Source organism: Notothenia rossii, assembly GCF_949606895.1.
Source record: "Notothenia rossii genome assembly, chromosome: 1".
Classification (NCBI taxonomy): domain Eukaryota; kingdom Metazoa; phylum Chordata; class Actinopteri; order Perciformes; family Nototheniidae; genus Notothenia; species Notothenia rossii.
In genome coordinates this window covers 48,422,671-48,441,400 of record NC_136912.1, presented here as the reverse complement: position 1 = coordinate 48,441,400, position 18,730 = coordinate 48,422,671, and the positions used below count along the sequence as shown (strand labels likewise).

General features: G+C 42.8%; 1 long non-coding RNA gene across 1 annotated transcript; it reads right to left on the bottom strand.

Annotated features, from left to right (window-relative positions):
- Positions 1–79: 79 nt before the first annotated feature.
- Positions 80–7,536, bottom strand: LOC307042468. The gene is made up of 3 exons (XR_013809127.1): positions 7,154–7,536; positions 489–707; positions 80–406 (listed from the first exon to the last, which is right to left on the bottom strand). It is a non-coding gene; the product is annotated as an uncharacterized lncRNA (long non-coding RNA).
- Between the last annotated feature and the right edge of the window lie 11,194 nt (positions 7,537–18,730).

Here is an 18,730-nt window from a genome sequence, read left to right as displayed (position 1 = left end):
TAAAAATGTATGGGAATATCTTTTTTCTAAATAGGACCAGTCTTCGGATGAACAGGTACCATAATCATTTGGATACATCACAGGGGAAAGAGTAAATGCAGTCTGACAAACCATGAAACCAAGCATTGTTGAGCCCTGAAATCTGATTTGGAGTGGTGAAACAGTGCTACTGTACTTCTGAATACCTTTTCGATTACTTTATAACTGAGCATATTCTTTCAGCTTCATGTACAGTTCTGATGCAGTCTCCCAGTTCTCTGGCTACTGTAGGTCATTGCGCTCCATAGCAAAGTCCAAGTACTCCTGCATGTTTTGGTCCCCACATGGAGCTATTGACAGGCTTGTCTCAGGAACAGTATCCAATTCTGCCTGTTCAATCTCAAATCCACAGTCCCTGGAGCCAAATCTATTTTAAATAGAAGACATAGTATTTATTTACATTTAAGATAAAAACACAAAGAAGTATCAATCCATCACCAATGTATTACCTGTGTGGCAAGTAGTACAGTTCATTGGGCACTCCTCCTGGACATGATGCTGTTCTGGAAGGGCGAATCCTGTGACTGTTCCACAGTCTCACACACTCATCCAAGTCCTTCTGAATAACATCAACGAAGCAGAATCTCAGAAGGCACTGATGCTCGTGACTCCCGTTGAAGTATCCAGCATCTCGGAGGTATGCAAATAGCTCCATCCAGAACTGAGACCTATAGAAATTGATATATTTTCAAGTGAATTATTAAGCAATATAGAACAATTCTACAAATTACATTAAAAGGTTACCAGTAAAATCAACAACAAATCATTGAGTGTCTATTTCATAATTTATTTGCTTCACAACCTATAGAGAGGCGAAGTCCCGCCCATCTACTTCTGACCCATGGGACCCCGGAAGCGGAAAATTATACATTGACGTCAATGGAGAGAGAAAAGTCATCTTTCGATCCCGTTTGAATTGTGCCACGAATGACACATATGATGTTTGTCAAATTAAAAGAACATTTTACAAGTCAAAAAAATAAAAATGTGTCCTAAAACTGTGAAGTTACAATTTTTTTTTTGTGTGAAACCGCTCAGTGAACTACAGGTCTCTGGTCTCGCACAATACGCGTCACCATCACAAAGATGGCTGTCACGTTAGTAAATTTCACCTGTTTCTTTCAGAATGAGGCGAAAAAGTATAAAACGAGGTGAAAATCACTACAAGTCTGGGCATGTTGAGAGCTGTACATACACGAAAGGGAGCGGTTCTGTAAGAGCCAGCATGCGGGACCGGCTTTACAAGGTTTCAGTGAGTAATATGAGTGCAATGTTTAAGGTTAATGTCAGCTAGCTAACAAGGTACACTAACGTGTTTTGTTTTAGCAACTAGTTTTCTCCTTAAGAACATTGTGGTGTCTGTGTATGCTGTGGATAACATTAGTGTTCACAAGAACAAGATACACTCCCGTGTTTTGTTTTAGTTGCTCTTCAGATTGAAGCGGCCAGTTCTATATCGACTATATGCAGTGTTGGGTGTAACGCGTTACAAAAGTAACGGAGTTACAGTAATATATTACTTTTTGCTGTAACGAAGTAATGTAACGCATTACTAATGAAATGTGGGTAATATATTACCCGTTACAATGCTCAGTAACGCAGTTACAACAGATTTTAACCCGAAATTAAATGGTGTTTTGTTTTTTAAGAATGTACTAACATAGCGAGAAATTCCGACACCGGACAAATTGTGCGGGTAGATTAGTAAACCTGGTGTTTACCCTTCAGGCTTCGCGTCGAGATCTTCGGGGAAGTTGAACGTTATGCAACCATTCAAAAAAGAGAACGTAGCGAAAAATACAAACAACAAATTGTGTCAGGTGCGCGTGACCTGCTCCGTTGCGCGTGCATCATTTCCAAAGTGCTTCCACAGCAGTGACACACATCTGATCTGTGGATAATCATTTATACGAAAATGGTTAAAGCAACCATCATTAAACGCCAGCAACACTGCATCTACTGCAGACAGTAGCAACAGGTCAGATGCGGACATCACGTTACCCTCCATTGTGGACACTAGCTTACTCCCGCCTGACTCGCCAGCCCCGGAGCAGCAGTCTTCGTCGCCCGAAACTACGCCGCCCCTCTGCGGCCCGCAGGTGCCAGGTATATTTAAACAACTACCCACCTGTACAGTGGGGTAAGGCGGTCATTTTGCAGCTTTTGGTATAAAAATAGACAATGGCTAGAATATTAATGTGAAAATAATACCATATTCTGACATGCCTGTAGAAATGTTGGGTCAAAAATAATGCATACAATAGCACAGATGCCTTCACCACGAATCGCTACAAAAATATCTCATATCCTAAGCTTATTATCAACGAGCTGATGTTGCAGCTGAAATGTTCTCCAGGTCACAAAGTCAACCTCACATGATGATGTGATACCAGTTTTCAAGCACAGTAAATATTCTCTTCCCAGCGTATATGATGGGACCAAGGTGATGATGTAGTAGGCTACATGGTTTTAATAATACTTTTGCCTTTCAATGTTTGCCATTTCAAACCATGAGCATGGTTTAAATAATATTTGCCTTGATTTACAATATGTTAACCTTCATTATAGTCCTTGACAGCGGTTTGTACTGCTGTATTAACAACGTGTCACATGTTAAGAATTTACAATCAGAATGGAGTATTCAAATAAGCCGTGTAATACAAGTTGTTAGTAGCCTTAAGGGTCTACACAGTTGTTATGCTATACCACATTGCCCTTCACTGGATGCATAATGAGCTGCACTAAACTACATTTTAGCATTTAAAATACCTAGCTATTCTTTTGCGGTTATTTTGGTGAAACTAAAGTAGTGTAACTCATTACATTTCAGAGACAGTAATATTGTAATGTAACTTATTACTTTCTAAAGAGAGTAATAAGTAATATGTAATATATTACATTTTGGAAGTAACTTGCCCAACACTGACTATATGTGTGATCTCCTTTTTACATCTCGTTGTGTCATTTGAGTTTATTTGCTGTGTGTAGATTCAAGGATTTTGGTTATCTTGTCCAGGGATGCAAACTTGTCACCTTTCGGCGAAATTCTCCGTTTTGAATCCAAAATAGGTCGTTTTTGTGATTCCTGTAGATCTGCAATAAAAATATTTTTGGGGTATGGGAGGGGGTCTGGGACCCGGATTAATGTGCGGCCGCGAGCTTTTTTTTATATATTATAATGAAGCGCAAGCTGTGTGCTCGAGTCTTCCTGCCTGTCGGCTCTGCTCATGATGTATAATAAGCCTCTGCTGCTCGGCGATGATGGTCTAGCTTCAGCAGCTACATTACCTACGTAGTGCGTTCGTTAATATTAACTGTGCGTCCGGAGTCCCTGTGGCACAGACTGGACCGCTGGTGAACAGCTGTTAGAACGGGCCGTTCAGGTGGTCACAGTAGAGCTCCCTGTCGGAGCGGCAGAGCGTGATGTGCACTGAAAAGTTTTTTTTTCCCGTCGCAATATTATCGGTGAGCTAGCTAACTAGCATACATTGTCACTATCTGCTAATGTTAGCTTTAGCCTTCGTTTTCTAATCGTTTTTTTCATAGGCTATAAACAGAGGGGGTATAAGTATATATCTTGTAATTGATTAAAAGTAGAAGTACTCAGTTCTTGTACTTGAGTAAAAGTAGAAGTACCAGAGTGTAGGAATACTCTGTTACAGTAAAAGTCCTGCATTCCAAATGTTCCTCAAGTAAAAGTAGAAAAGTATTATTATCAAAATATAGTGAAAGTAGCGACAGTAAAAGTAGTCATTTTGCAGATTGGTCCATTTCAGAATAATATGATATGTTTTATAATGACTGATCATTAAAGTGTTATCAAAGCTGGTAAAGGTGCAGCTAGTTTGAATGACTTTGTATACTGCAGGCAGGGTAGCTTTTGGATTTACTCCAGGTGGAACTAAAGTCTGATTTAACACTTGATTATATTTCACATCATTCATCCACATCTGTAAAGTAACTAAAGGTATTACATACATGTAGTGGAGTAAAAGTACACCATTTACCTCTGAACTGTAGTGGAGTAGAAGTACAAAGTAGCAAAACATTGAAATACTTAAGTAAAGTACAAGTATCTCAAAATTGTGCCCAAGTATAGTACTTGTTGAGTTTATGAACTTAGTTACTTTACACCAGTGGCTATAAAGATAGAAAGACTAAGCCTTGCACAGAGGCATGAAAATACATTTTCAAAATGCTCAACAGTGCTGCCAAAATTATAAACTGACTGCTACACAATTAAAATAAATGCTTTTTATATATTTCTATTAGATGTGACTCTATGGCGTTTCTGTTAATAATAACACTGCTGCTTTAGTTGTTCTGACTGCTAAAATCCTCTTGTTATTCCTCATTTTAAAGCCGATATTCTGTGGGGTCAGGGGGCTCGGATCCTTGTCACCTTTTGCATACCTGATGAGTTTGCATCCCTGTTGTCAATTTGTTTGGTTATCTAGGCACAGCTGTGTGTGACTCCCTCTGGTACACTGGTATGTGTTTTCCTAATGTAGAGAGCATTGATTAATTAATAAACTACACACTGACTCTAGATCCTGACCAAATCCTTATTTTTTGATCAAATGTTTTTCAAAAAAATGTATTGTATATTATATAACAGCTGCACATCACAGACCGGAGTCTCTGCTACTGTGGACCACGAAGGAGGGGATCATCATCCCCATCCCCAAAGACCCTGCATGGCGTGGAAATCTCCTCCTCCTGGAACAATTCTACACCCAGCATATGCTCCCTGTGTTGGCCAGTAGAGAGGAGGACATTTAAATAAACATACTCTTAACACCCTCGGACTCTGCGTTGTGTTTCGTATGTGTGATGGGGTGTTATGCAGAGGGGAGGAAAACAGGACACAGCAGATTGGGATTGTGGTGGAGATGCTGAGCAGTTATTTAATTGTTGCTTGTAATTATTATTATACTGCGTGCTTCTTAGTTATTCCATCTTTTGCTGTAACATGGATCTGTATATTTACTTGTTATCTACCACACTTCCTTCTACATCATACACCATAATTATACATGATGGTGTATATAGGATATATATTTATTTGTATACATATCTGTAAATTGTATAATTTTATTTTTCGTATTTGGGATTTCTCTTTTGTCCACTCAAATACACTTGACCCTTTCTCTTTTCCATGTGGAAAATGGCAGCTGAATATTCTGCTTTTCTCATCTGCTCCCTGTCTGCTCATCTACGATGAGAAAATTATATAATTAATTACTAATAATCATTTAAACCTGTTATGACCAATATTTCACAAATTCTTCATGTAAACTTAAGAGTACAGCTGTATGTTGAGTGTCAACTTTGCTTGGTTCATCTTACTGGGGGGCAGCTACATGGATGTCAGTGCAGTCCACAATAATTTTGCAGCTGAAGGCAGAATGAATTTATTATTGACTCAGAATGAAGCACAACTTCATGTCATACAATACATTGACTTTATTTGTAATTGTGTAAAAAAAATATGAATATTGATTAGCAAGCAGGACCTGCAGGAACAGAGAATGGTGATGGATGGAGCTGGGAAGAGAGAAGAATAAAGAAAACAGATCAACTTTATTATCGGATATTAAAAATTCAATTTCAAAACAAGTTGCCGCTCCTACAGTTTTCTAGTATGTAAAGATGATTTCACATGACCAATGCAAAATATCCCACTCAATACATGTGTCTCTGACGGGTGCATTGTGCCTTTGATGTATATAAATAATATACCATAACCAAATACTATTACGTACAGTGGAAATCAGGTTGCCAGAGCAGGTCAGACCAGTGTGCATGTTCCTCAGGGTCTCAGCAGTTACAGGTGAGGTAAAGAAAATAAAAGAGAAAAAGGTCAGTAACAACACTTTAAAGTAACAACACTGAATAATTATCTCTTTTAATAATTTTCTCTCAGTAATCACTCAACTACTGTCTTTCCAACAAACAGATTGACTCACTCTCACTATCATCACAATGAAACACGTCCAGAAGAATGTCATGCAAAGCTCCCTGCCTGCCTTCCTTCCTTCGACTCTCCCTGAACTGCCTGATCTTTTAATGGTCAATGTTAACCATTTGTGCAGATAGCATTTAGTAGAAAAGATCGCTGATACTAATGTGGCGTTAGCCTACCTCCCGCCCCCTTAGCACCTGGTGGAGGGGGCGATAGGCTACTCTTCAAATGTTTCACAAAATACTTACCATCATGACTACTCTTACTGTTTAACATTTTGGTTTACTTCATGTTAAGGCTAATACAAATGACAAGGCTAAGTAATGTAATATAATGCTAACTAACATGCTCGCTACTAGCTAGGTAGCTAACTTGAATATGTTCCATGCAAAACATGTATATTACCTGATATGTTTGGTCCAACGACTCCTGGTCCTTTCATCAGACGGGAAGCGATAGAACGAGCAAGTGGTATGATCTCTTTTGTGATTACAACCTCGTACAAAGCACACAGGCATCTTGTAAAAGTGAATTTATTGGAGCAATCTCTTATATTTATTGGAGGGAATAAATCAGTCTTCTTCTTCCTCTTTGCTTTGCGAGTCACAACCAGTCTTGGAGCATTATCGCCTATGACATCACTTACGCGACCCAGAATGCATTTGGGATTTGTAGTCTTTCTAGTTGCGTATTATTCATAGTCTTATATTTCAGCATTTTTACGACAAACTGTGACTTTTTTTGCATGGAAATTATTGTTTAAGATTGACAAACATCATATGTGTCATTTGTGGCACAATTCAAACGGGATCAAAAGATAACTTTTCTCTCTCCATTGACTTCAATGTATAATTTTCCGCTTCCGGGGTCCCATGGAGGCTCCCGGAAGGGGAGGGACTTCGCCTCTCTATAGGGCCTAGGTCCCCTCAGGGGCCGCTGTTCAATCCAAAACCCACGCTTAGATGTTCACAGTTTCTAACTTTATTTCTGCCAAAAAGAAGTTCTAAAGAAAGGCCTTGTATAGTCTGGGTCATAGACTACAGGCTATATATTATATCTATTATAATAAAAACTGATACACTTTAGCTAAGCAAATGTTGTTTGTCTGACAGGGTTGGCAAGTAATAGAAAATAATGATAAACACTTACCTTTCTTAATATGGACCACCAGGACTCAATGCGCTGATTAGTCATGGATGTGCCATACATGTGGCTGGACGCTCCAGAGTAGTAGTCATGGTGATGGTGACGTAGGGTACACTGAATTGCAGCCATAATTCCGTTCTCCGTGCCACAATCAGTCCGCAGCCTCATGGGGATGACACCGAGGTTTCGCACACATTTGAGGAAATATTGAGCGATAACTCTTGGGTTATTGTTTGTTGGACCACATTCAAGCCATAGTACTTTACGTGAAAATCCATCTATGCATCCTGAAAGGGCCACACCGAATGGCTTAAGTTTGTCATAACCGTCAGCATGCCACATATAGTTTGGTCCCATTGAGTGGTAGGTTCTCCTTATAAACCTTCTGCGAGATCTCCTATCGCAGCCTCGATGGTTAAGCTCCCAGAGCAAATTCATAACATCATCTTTCTTCACTCGAAGACTGTACTTTTGTTTTAGTACCTGCCACATCGTTCGGTATCCAAACAATTGTCCAGGTCTACGAAGTTCAAACCTGATGGCATTAATTACAGCGATTTGAGAGGAATAACCCTTTCTGCGGTAAAACCCGGCTTGATTCAGTTTGCTTTTAAGAGTCCGCAAACTGATTTTTACACCGTGAAAGGTAGACAAAATGTCCACGATTACAGCATACGAGTGACCTTCATTAAAATATTGCACGCAATGATGCAAGATATCTGGTCCTTCTGTCTGGTCCGTGTCCTTTAAACACTCCAGAGATCCTCCACACGAAAGGCAAAACCGTGTCACTTGTTCCAGGTTGTTTCCACAAAACGGACAAAACATGTTTACCGAACGTAAACACACCATAGACTGTATATGAAACACACTCGCACCTTCGGTCTTTCCGCCAAAACAAATTTAAATTTGAGCCAATCACGTCACGTCCTATGGTCACGTCACGTCACGTCACTTCCGGTTTGATTCTGGTTTGTAAATGTGTTTCGGGAAATGTTAATGTGTTTCGGGAGATGTTAAAGTGTTTCGGGAAATGCTAAAGTGTTTTGCATTTTGTTAATTTGTTTTTGTTAATGTTAAATTGTTTTATCCTTGGTAAAAGTGTTTTTGCTAATGTAATTTTGTTTTATAAAATGTACATTTGTCTCAAGCTTTGTTAAAGTGTTTCACACTTTGTAATTGTCCATTGCACTGACGACGAGATCATTAGAGCGGTGTTACGCATAGTAAAGGGTGGAAACTTTAAAGACATGCTGACAAACAAGGAAGATCTTACAGTCACCGAGCTGAAGAGTTTCCTGCAGTCCCACTTTGGCGAGAAGAGCAGCACAGAGCTCTTCCAGGAATTGATGTGTGCTAGACAGCATGAAAATGAAGCTCCACAGCAATTCCTATACCGCATGATAGGACTGAAACAAAAAAGAATGTTCACCTTCAGGCAGGCAAATGCACTTATTAAGTATGATGCATCTACACTGCAGGGTGTGTTTTTGAATGCAGTCTATCAAGGCATGGAAGAGAGACATGAGGATGTCAGACGGGAGCTGAAACCACTGCTTGCTGACCCCACTGTTTCTGATGAAGCTCTGTTAAGGCAGGTTATCAAGACTACGATGGAAGAAAGTGAATGAAAGCGCAGACTGGGACGCAGTTCCAACCGCAAGTTAACTCAAGCACACAGCATACTCGCTGAACCTGAAGAGATACTCAGCAGTGTGGGAGAGACTAAAATCAAAAGTAAGGATAATGTCATTCAGAGATTGAGTGCTCAGGTTGAGGCTTTAACACAGGCAATGGAAACACTGAAACAGCTATCAACAACGACCCAGGTGCCTGAGGCGCGACATCAAACCACCCACCAGTGTTGCTCTGACAAAACCAGACCAGAGAAGAAGGCCAGGAGACCGTAATGGTGCCCACAATGCATAGCTCAGGCTCAACCAAACTGTAGCCACTGCTTTTTCTGTGGGGAGGAGGGTCATCGTGCTGTAGGCTGCTTGAAAAGGCGGGAAACGGGCACCGGTCAGGGCAACGGGACGACCACTGAATGACCCAAAGGACAAGTCCCACCCCCAGGAGGTTGCAGCAGCAAGACAAAGCACTGGTCATACACCTATCAACACGCAGAAAAATAACGAACAACACCCAATCAAAAAGATAGCTCCGCTAATTGGCCGAAAGTCGCTATTGAGATGTAGCATGAACGGTTACGCCATAACCGCTCTTTTAGACTCTGGGGCCAATGTGAGCATAATAAACAGTGCTTGGAAAGATAGATACTTACCTGGACAAGATATTAGACCCCTCAGTGAACTCATGGAGGATGATCTCTACGTGACGGCTGTTACAGGAGATGCAGTACCTTATGAAGGATGGATTGAAGTGGTAGTAAACCTGCAGGGAAACGATGATCCAGACTTATCTATTCGAGTGCCTTTCCTAGTGAGACGAATAAAAATAGACAGACCAATAGTTGGTTTTAATGTCATCCAGGAACTCTTTAGGAGTCATGAAAGTAGACCCAAAGTTATATCTATCCTTATAAACTTGCTTACTGGTGCTTTGGGGATTGACAGTGCTATGGCAGAAGCTATGGTGAGTTACATAAAGACTGAGCAAAAACAGGAACAACAGAATGCTGCAGTAAAGATAGGCAGGAAAGAAGTCACTATTTATCCTGGCCAGGTAGCTTATATTAAGTGCAGGGTACCAGTAGATATTAGTGAATCTGACTCACTTGTGCTTTTCGAACCCAATCCCGAAGCTACACCACTGGCACAGCTGAGTGTTGGAGAAGGACTAATGGCGATCCAACAGACAGAGAGACCTTTCGTAAAGGTGCCTGTGTCAAACCATTCCAGAAGTGCTGTGACTCTGCCCAGCTGTACTGTTCTAGGCAACATCGAAACCATTGATAGAGTGATAGAGACAGACAACCCAAGAAGCAAGGACAATCAAGGCCAGGCAAATATAGCCAGTTCTTCCACATCACCACACTCTAACAGTGACAAACCCACTTCTGCACTGTGGCACCCACCTGTGGATGTCAGCCACCTGAGTGATGAGCAACAGATATAGGTGGAACAGGAATCGGCAGCCTTTGCTAAAGATGATGGGGACATAGGCTGCATTCCCAGCCTGCAAATGTCCATCAACTTAAAGGACAACATCCCAGTTCAGCGCACATACAGTGCAGTGCCCAAGCCCCTTTATAAAGAGGTTAAAGAGTACATCCAGGACCTGCTTGTAAAAGGGTGGATAGTTAAGTCCAAATCTCCGTACTCAGCTCCTGTTGTCTGCATCAGGAAAAAGGATGGGTCCCTAAGGTTATGCATCGATTATAGAATGTTAAACCAGAAAACAGTACCAGACCGTCACCCATTGCCTCGTATCCAGGAACTCATCGACACCCTAAAAGGCCAAAGCTGGTTCAGCATTTTAGACCAAGGCAAGGCCTACCACCAGGGCTACATTGCTGAAGGATCCAGACACATGACGGCGTTCATCACCCCTTGGGGGCTGTATGAGTGGGTGAGGATACCTTTTGGACTCTCCAACGCCCCTGCTGCTTTTCAGCGCAGCATGGAGGAAATGTTGGACTCTCTGCGTGACAACTGCTGTATCCCTTACCTCGATGACATCCTCTGCTACTCCGACTCCTTCACAAGCCATGTTGAGGGAGTACGTCAAGTCCTGAGAGCCTTGCAGTCCCATGGTGTCAAGCTTCGACCAACAAAGTGTGAGCTGTTCCAGAAAGAGGTCAGGTATGTTGGGAGGATGGTCTCTGCAGACGGTGTCAGGATTGACCCAAAAGACATTGATGCCATCATGTCCCTGAAAGAGCAGAGGCCAAGCACAGTTGGAGAAGTGCGGAAGTTACTGGGTTTCTTAAGCTACTATAGAGCCTATATTCAAAACTTCTCAAGCATTGCAAAACCAGTTTATGATCTGTTAAAAATGAAAGGAAACTCTACCGTGACACAGGGGAAACATAAGGTTGGAAAAGGAGCTCAGCTGCCCTCAAGGACACCTGTCCTGTGGACTGATGATCACCAAAGGATCCTTGAACAGCTGATTGACACGCTTTCACACCCACCTGTGTTGGCCTATCCAGATTTCAAACTGCCATTTGTGCTTCACACTGACGCCTCTCAGCAGGGACTCGGCGCTGTGTTGTATCAACGACAGGATGGAAAATTGAGAGTCATCGCCTATGGTTCAAGAACTCTGTCTCCCGCTGAGAAGAATTACAACATGCACTCAGGGAAACTGGAGTTTCTTGCCCTTAAGTGGGCGATATGTGTGAAATGTAGGGATTACCTGTTCTATGCACCCCATTTCACAGTATACACCGACAATAATCCCCTCACATACACGATGAGTACGGCCAAGCTGAATGCTGTGGGCCACCGATGGGTAGGTCTGCTAGCAGACTTTAGGTTTGATGTCAAATACAGGCCAGGAAGAGTGAACATAGACGCAGACACGCTCTCTCGTGTCCCTCTTGACATTGACACCTACGTCAGAGAGTGTACTGAGGAACTCACAAGAGAAACCATCCAAACCACATGGGATGGTTGTGAGTCTGCAAAGAGGCAGGATGTTGCTTATGTTGCTGCATTGGACCTGGCTTCATGCTCAAAGTCACCTGTGAATGTGTCACCCCTTACCATTGACCACAGTGAGCTCGTCAATGCCCAAAGGAAGGACCATGCAATCGGTGAACTTATCAAACTTAAAGAGGCCAAGACAGTATTGACCAATGAGGACAGGAAGAGAGCCAGTGGTACACTCAGAAAGCTCATGCACGAGTGGGGAAAACTGCACATGGAAAATCAACTGTTGTACCGGACAGCCAGTCAGCGGCAGCAGCTCGTCTTACCATCACAATACCACCCCCTGGTACTAAAGCATCTCCATGACGACATGGGACATGTTGGGGCTGAAAGGGTCATCCACCTGGCTCGAGACCATTTCTACTGGCCTTTCATGAAAAAGGACATTGAAACCTATCTAACCAGAAAGTGCCCCTGTATCAAACAAAAGAAACCTGTAACACACGTCAGAGCACCAATGGGCAGCATCACTTCATCTGCACCACTTGAGCTTGTGTCTATAGACTATATGCACCTGGTAACTAGCAAAGGGGGCTACGAGTACATTTTAGTAGTTGTAGTGGCCGTTTGTCCTAAACTTAAACTCAAAATAAGTTAAAACCTTCAAACGGATCACTTCTGGCACCCTGCGCAGGTAATGTACGCAGTGTAGAAAGTCAACCAATTTCCAGGCATGGGTTCTGTCGTTGAGGCTGGTTTTATTGTTTTCTCGGTCACAAACAATTCTTTCTCCTTGTACAAACAATCCTCTCTCGTGCTGGTAAAAAACCATGTGGCCATTACCCAGGTGCAAAAACAGGTGGTCTGCCACTTCCTGCCTATATACACCCTTACCTGTGCTCACCACTACCCCCAGGTATCTAAACCAAAAATCACACTAAATAAATTAACCCAAATAAAGACTAACATATAAAGCAAAGAAATTAACTAAACAAATTATTATTAACTTAACAGAATATTACCACAAATATATACTTCTAATGTGAGCAAAATCATAATAAACAAATTAAATGACAAACTACAATTACAATATGCAAAAGACTGTGTAGCTCTAACACTCCGGCCCCTAATTGGGCATTTATCACAATTACTAGACTTAAAAAACATGGAGCTACACACTAAACATGCATTCTCAGGCACTGATGTCTTCTCTGGCAAACCTATGAAGGAAAGGTGTTATTGATGGAAAGAGACAGAGAGAGAGGCAAAGAGAAAGATAGAGAGTCCATGCGGTCACAGTGTTGCCTCCAGCAGCAGGCACAGCTTCGTCACAGGCCTCTCCAGGATACTGGTCTTTGTTTGGAGACGCACAGAGCGCACATGGCCATTCACATCTGCTCTGACTTCTAAAACTCTCCCCATCATCCAAGATCCTCTTGGGGCTGTAGCGTCTGCCACAAGAACAACATCTCCAGGTATGAGGTTTCTTCTTAGTGCTGTCCATTTTTGTCTCTGTTGCATCAATGGCAGGTACTCAGAAACCCACCTCTTCCAGAAGAGTTGCGCCATGTACTGTATCTGCTTCCATCTTCTCCTAACATACAAATCATTTCTGTCAAACAGTCCTGGTGGCATAACTGGTTTGTTTTTCAACAACAGAACATGATTCGGAGTAAGGGCTTCCAAGTCATTCGCATCACCTGAGGCCTTTGTGATAGGTCTATCATTCAATATTGCCTCAACTTCACAAAACATTGTTTGGAGTCCTTCATCGTCCAAGGTTTGCTGTTTAAGGACTGAGTTAAGCACATTCTTCACTGAGCGAATCAGGCGCTCCCAAACACCACCTTGATGTGAAGCTGATGGGGTGTTGAATCTCCATTCTATGCCGTCCTGAAGAAGGGCTCCTTGGATTTTGTCATGATTCAGAGCAATCATATTCTCCTTGAGCTCACGGCTAGCTCCAATAAAGTTGGTTCCATTGTCAGACCTGAGAGTGGAGACTGGGCCTCGTCTGCAGATGAATCTTCTCACTGAATTTATACAGGAGTCCGTATCCAGCGTGTGTGCTACTTCCAAGTGTACAGCGCGGCTGGTCATACATGTGAAGAGCACTCCATATCTTTTGAGAAGACCCCTGCCTCTTTTAACTTCAATGGGCCCAAAATAATCAACGCCAACATGAGTGAAGGGAGCTTCATCAGGCAACACTCTCTCGACAGGTAAGTCAGACATTTTTTGTTCAAGGAGTCTTCCTCTTTGGCGTCGGCAAACTACACAATCTGATATGACTTTTCTGGCAGCAGAGTTTGCATTTATAATCCAATACTTCCGCATTAATCTGGACAATATGTAGTTTCTTCCAGCATGACCTAGCTGCTGATGAATGTGGCGCAGAATCAATGTGGATACATGCAGGTCTTTGGACAGAATAGCAGGACGTTTAGATTCAACTGGCAGCGAGGACTTGCTAAGCCGACCGCCAACTCTGAGGATCTCAACTTCCATCACTGGGTCCAATCTGTACAGGGGACTGTCTTTGGATATGGTTTTCACACCACTCTGCAGCCAGGTGATTTCCTCCTTGAACCGTTGATGTTGCACATACTGGATGATTGTCAGCTCTGCTCTGGTCACATCTTGAGGTATCAGACTCTGTCCTTTAAGTGTAGACTTAAAGCTCTTCATTTGGCTTTTAACCTGTTGTTGACTGAGTTCAGCAGAAGCACAAAGCTCCTTTCTCTTATGTCCCAATAACACAAGAGTCTCCTTGAACTTAAGAAGCCAAGCAACAGCTACTTGCAGTCTCTTCCCAGATGAAAAGTGATGAATCAGGTGGCTCATAGCATTGTCTGTGTCTTTAACAACAGCATTCACAGTCAAGTCCCTTTTCATCTCAGGGTCAGCACCAGGGATCATCTGAACATCTACGTCCAATTTAGGCCATTCATCCTCGGACTTGTAGAGGAAATCAGGTCCCATCATCCATCTCCTTCCATTCAGGAGGTCCTCTGCCCTCATTCCTCTTGACGCCTCATCTGCAGGGTTCTCCTTAGTCCCTACATACCTCCACTGGTCAACATCAGTTGCCTCTCTGATGACTGCAATTCGATTGGCCACAAAAGTATGGAATCGCCGGCTTTCATTGTATTTCAGGACTGTTGTGCTGTCGGTCCAAAAAACAGATTTCTCCAGCTTAATCTGCAATTCCTTTCGTAGCATGCAGTCTACTCTAACAGCGAGCACTGCAGCTGTGAGCTCCAAACGAGGAATTGTCATTTGCTTCAGTGGAGCAACTCTGGCCTTCCCCAGAGTAAAAGCAACATGCACTTTATTGTCCTTTTCCAGTCTTAAATACGATACAGTTCCATACCCGACCTCACTGGCATCAGAGAAGTGATGAAGCCGAACAGTGACAGGGTTGCTAAAGTCTTTAGGCTTGACACAGCGATCAATCTTGAACTCCGCCACCTTGTGGAGATCTTCCAACCAGCCAGCCCATTGCTTGGAGAGAACATGGGGAATAGCTTCATCCCATCCAAGATTTTTTCTGCACAATTCTTGCAGTAACATCTTAGCCATCATGCTGAATGGAGCAAGGAAGCCTAATGGGTCGTAGAGGGAGCTGACCACTGAAAGAATTCCTCTTCTCGTCTGCAGTCGCTCTTGTAAAGAGGCCTTAAATCCAAATTGGTCCGTTTCAACGTGCCACTGTAGTCCTAATGTACGCTCAACAGGAAGTTGATCTGTATCCAAATCCAGGTCCATCATGTCCTTTGCTCTTTGGTCTTCGCTGACAGAGCGTAGCACTGCACGACTGTTACTGGCCCACTTTGACAGAGTGAATCCTCCTTTGTGCAAGAGTGCAGTTAAATCATGAATCATTTTCCTAGCTTCCTCTTCTGAGGCCACTGAACGGAGGCAGTCATCGACATAAAAGTTGGTTTTCACTGTACTCACAACCTCTGGAGGGAAGTGTTCTGCGTTGTCCTCTGCAGTCCTCCTCAAGGCATAGTTGGCACAGCCTGGCGATGATGCAGCTCCAAATAAATGCACCTTCATGCGGTATTCCTGTGGTGCCTGTGCGGTGTCACCATTTGGCCACCAAAGGAAGCGGAGAAAGTTGGTGTGCTTATCTGAGACATGAACCTGATGAAACATGGATTGGATGTCGGCCACAATTGCAATAGGCTCCTGCCTAAATCGGACAAGAACTCCAATGAGGCTGTTAGTAAGATCAGGGCCTTGCAAAAGCTGGCTGTTGAGTGATGTTCCTTTGTATGAGGCTGCACAGTCAAACACAACTCTGAGTTTGCCCTTCTGAGGATGATACACCCCATGGTGAGGGATGTACCAAACGTTCCCATTGTTCTGTGTCAGCTGGTCAAGAGGCACTGGTTCAGCATGTTGCTGTGTTATCATTTCACTTAGGAACGTAGTATATTCTTCCTTAAACAGACTGTTCCTATCAAACTTTCTTTTCAGGCTACCCAAGCACTGTTCTGTAACATAACGATTATCTGGCAGAGTTACATTTTCTTTTCTGAATGGCAGGTCAATGCAATAATGGCCTCCAATTAGTTTTGCTGTGCTACTAACAATATCCATGAACTTAATGTCTTCTCTGGACATTTCCAACTGCTCTTCTGACGACCTCTCATTGAATTCATGGTTATATTGTTGTACAAGCATTTCTTGCAGGTGTTCAACAGAGATATGGTTTGCTGATACGGAAGAATAGCCACTCTTACTTCTGCAGCCTCCACCATGAAGAGGACCATTAAGGACCCAGCCAACTCTGGTTCTGACAGCATAAGGCTCTTCATTCTGGCTGTTTATCACCTCCCACGGCTCCAAGACCTTCGGGGCGTCAGTTCCAATAAGCAGGTCAACACTTGCATGAATGTCATAGAGTTTTACATCCTTCAAATACAGCCATGGATCAAGATCTGCTTGTCGTGGAATGTTAAGAGTAGACACAGGCATAGTTCTTTGAGTTAAAACATCAGGAAGCTCTATAAAATCTTCAGCACCCATACCAGACACTTCAAGACCCGACAAAACGTGAGTATCCACAACTTTTCGTTGTCCCATTGTTTTTAACAGGATGCTTGTCTTCTTACCCCGCAAATCCAGTCTTTTTGCCATGGCTTCAGTACAAAATGTGCCGGAACTGCCCGGATCCAAGAAAGCATATGTATGCATGGTCTTGTTTGTCAGTTTACTTCTGACCTTTACTGCAACAATTGAAAAGGTGGAATCATCTTCCACACCGGCCCCAATGTGGCCACACATCTGAGAGGTTACATTTGGCTCATTTGGAGGACTCAGAGAAGGTTTGGCTTGTTTTTCGGATGTGCCTTTATCCGGTCTTTCAATGTGGAGGACTCCAGGGTGTTTCTGGTGACATACATAACAATCCAATCGACTCCTGCAGTCTTTGCTTGTATGGCCTACCTTCAGGCAACCGAAACAAATGCCCTTGTCCTTGATGAAGCTGATCTTTTCCCGCTGTACTTTGGCCTTAAACTGCCAGCACTGATCCAGTGTGTGGCTCCTCTGCAGGCAGAACAGACAGCAATGAGTGGAGGTGATTTTATTAGTATATCCTGCAGGCCGTGCCATAGCGTCTTCCCTCATAGGAGTGACATTTGTAGCGTAGCTGCTTCCCTTCCTTCTGTCTCCTGGCTGGCTGCTTTTGATGACTTTGGGGATATTATGTTGAGAGTCTTGGATGTTTCCAAAAACTGGATCTGAGGCAACTTTCACTTGTTTCTCAATACAATTTACGAGATCGATGAATGTAGCCCTCTCCCCCCTTCTTTCCTTCAGATCACATGCAACATTCCTCCATTTTTCTCTCAGTTTGTAAGGAAGTTTTAAAATGATGCTTCTCATGTTAGATGGTAAGTCCAGTTCCCTCATATACCTCACTTGTTCTGTTAGATTTGTACATCCTCGGAGAAACAGAGCGAATGATTGTAATCCTTTGACATCTTCACTTTTAATAGGGGTCCAGTTAAATATTTTCTCCATATAAGCATATGCAACTTTATGTTCATCTCCAAAGTGCTGTGCGAGAAGACTTTTGGCTCTTTGATAGCCTTGATCTGGAGGTAGATGCTGACAACTATGCACAAGGTCTTTAGGCTGCCCCCTAGTGTACTGCTCCAGGAAGTGCAAACAGTCGCTCTGATTGTTGGTTTTCTTCTCTACTGCATTTTCGAAAGCTCTAATGAAGGAGTCATATTGAATAGGGTCTCCATCAAAAACAGGGAGATTTCTTGTAGGGAGAGCAGAGTACATATTTTGCTGAACCAACAATGCAGTGATTTCGTTTTGTTTGTGCATAATGCTCATCATGTCATTCTGATTGTTACCAGCAGTCTGTCTTTCTAGATATGGAGCTTCTGGCTTAGCAGGCCTTTCATCCATTTGTGCAGCATATGCAGATCTTTCTTTTTGCCTTACAACTAGTGCAGGATCAAGGGGGGCTCGGACATGATTTTCATGTGGGACAAAAGTGTTGGCTTGGGGATTTAAACTGATGGACCTTTAAGCTTTGCTTCTCTCCAAATAGGAGTTCATTCCATCAGATCGAGCCGACCCACACCGTGAAGAGTTCCTTTCTAAAACTTGAATCTTTGCATTAGTTGCCGCTAAATCAGTTTCAAGCGCCATTTTGCTCCTTTTCCCTACGGAGCCTTTTCTCTTCCCTGCGGAGACTTTCCTCTTCCCTGCGGAGACTTTCCTCTTGTGCTTCAATGTGATGCATCTTTTTTAAACCTTCAGAGCGTTTGAGAAGAACTGCTTTTTCGGCCTCCGCCTTAATGCGCGCTGTGGATGTTGCAGACGTCTTTGATACACCAGTTGCACGTGATTTTACAGAACTTCCTTTTACACTTGAGATGTTAGAAATACTATCCTCAGGTCTTATTTCATCAACACATTCTACGTCGGAAGGTTGAGGTTCAATTGGCTTCGAATATGGACGACCGATTTTAGACAGCCACTGCTTTACCTC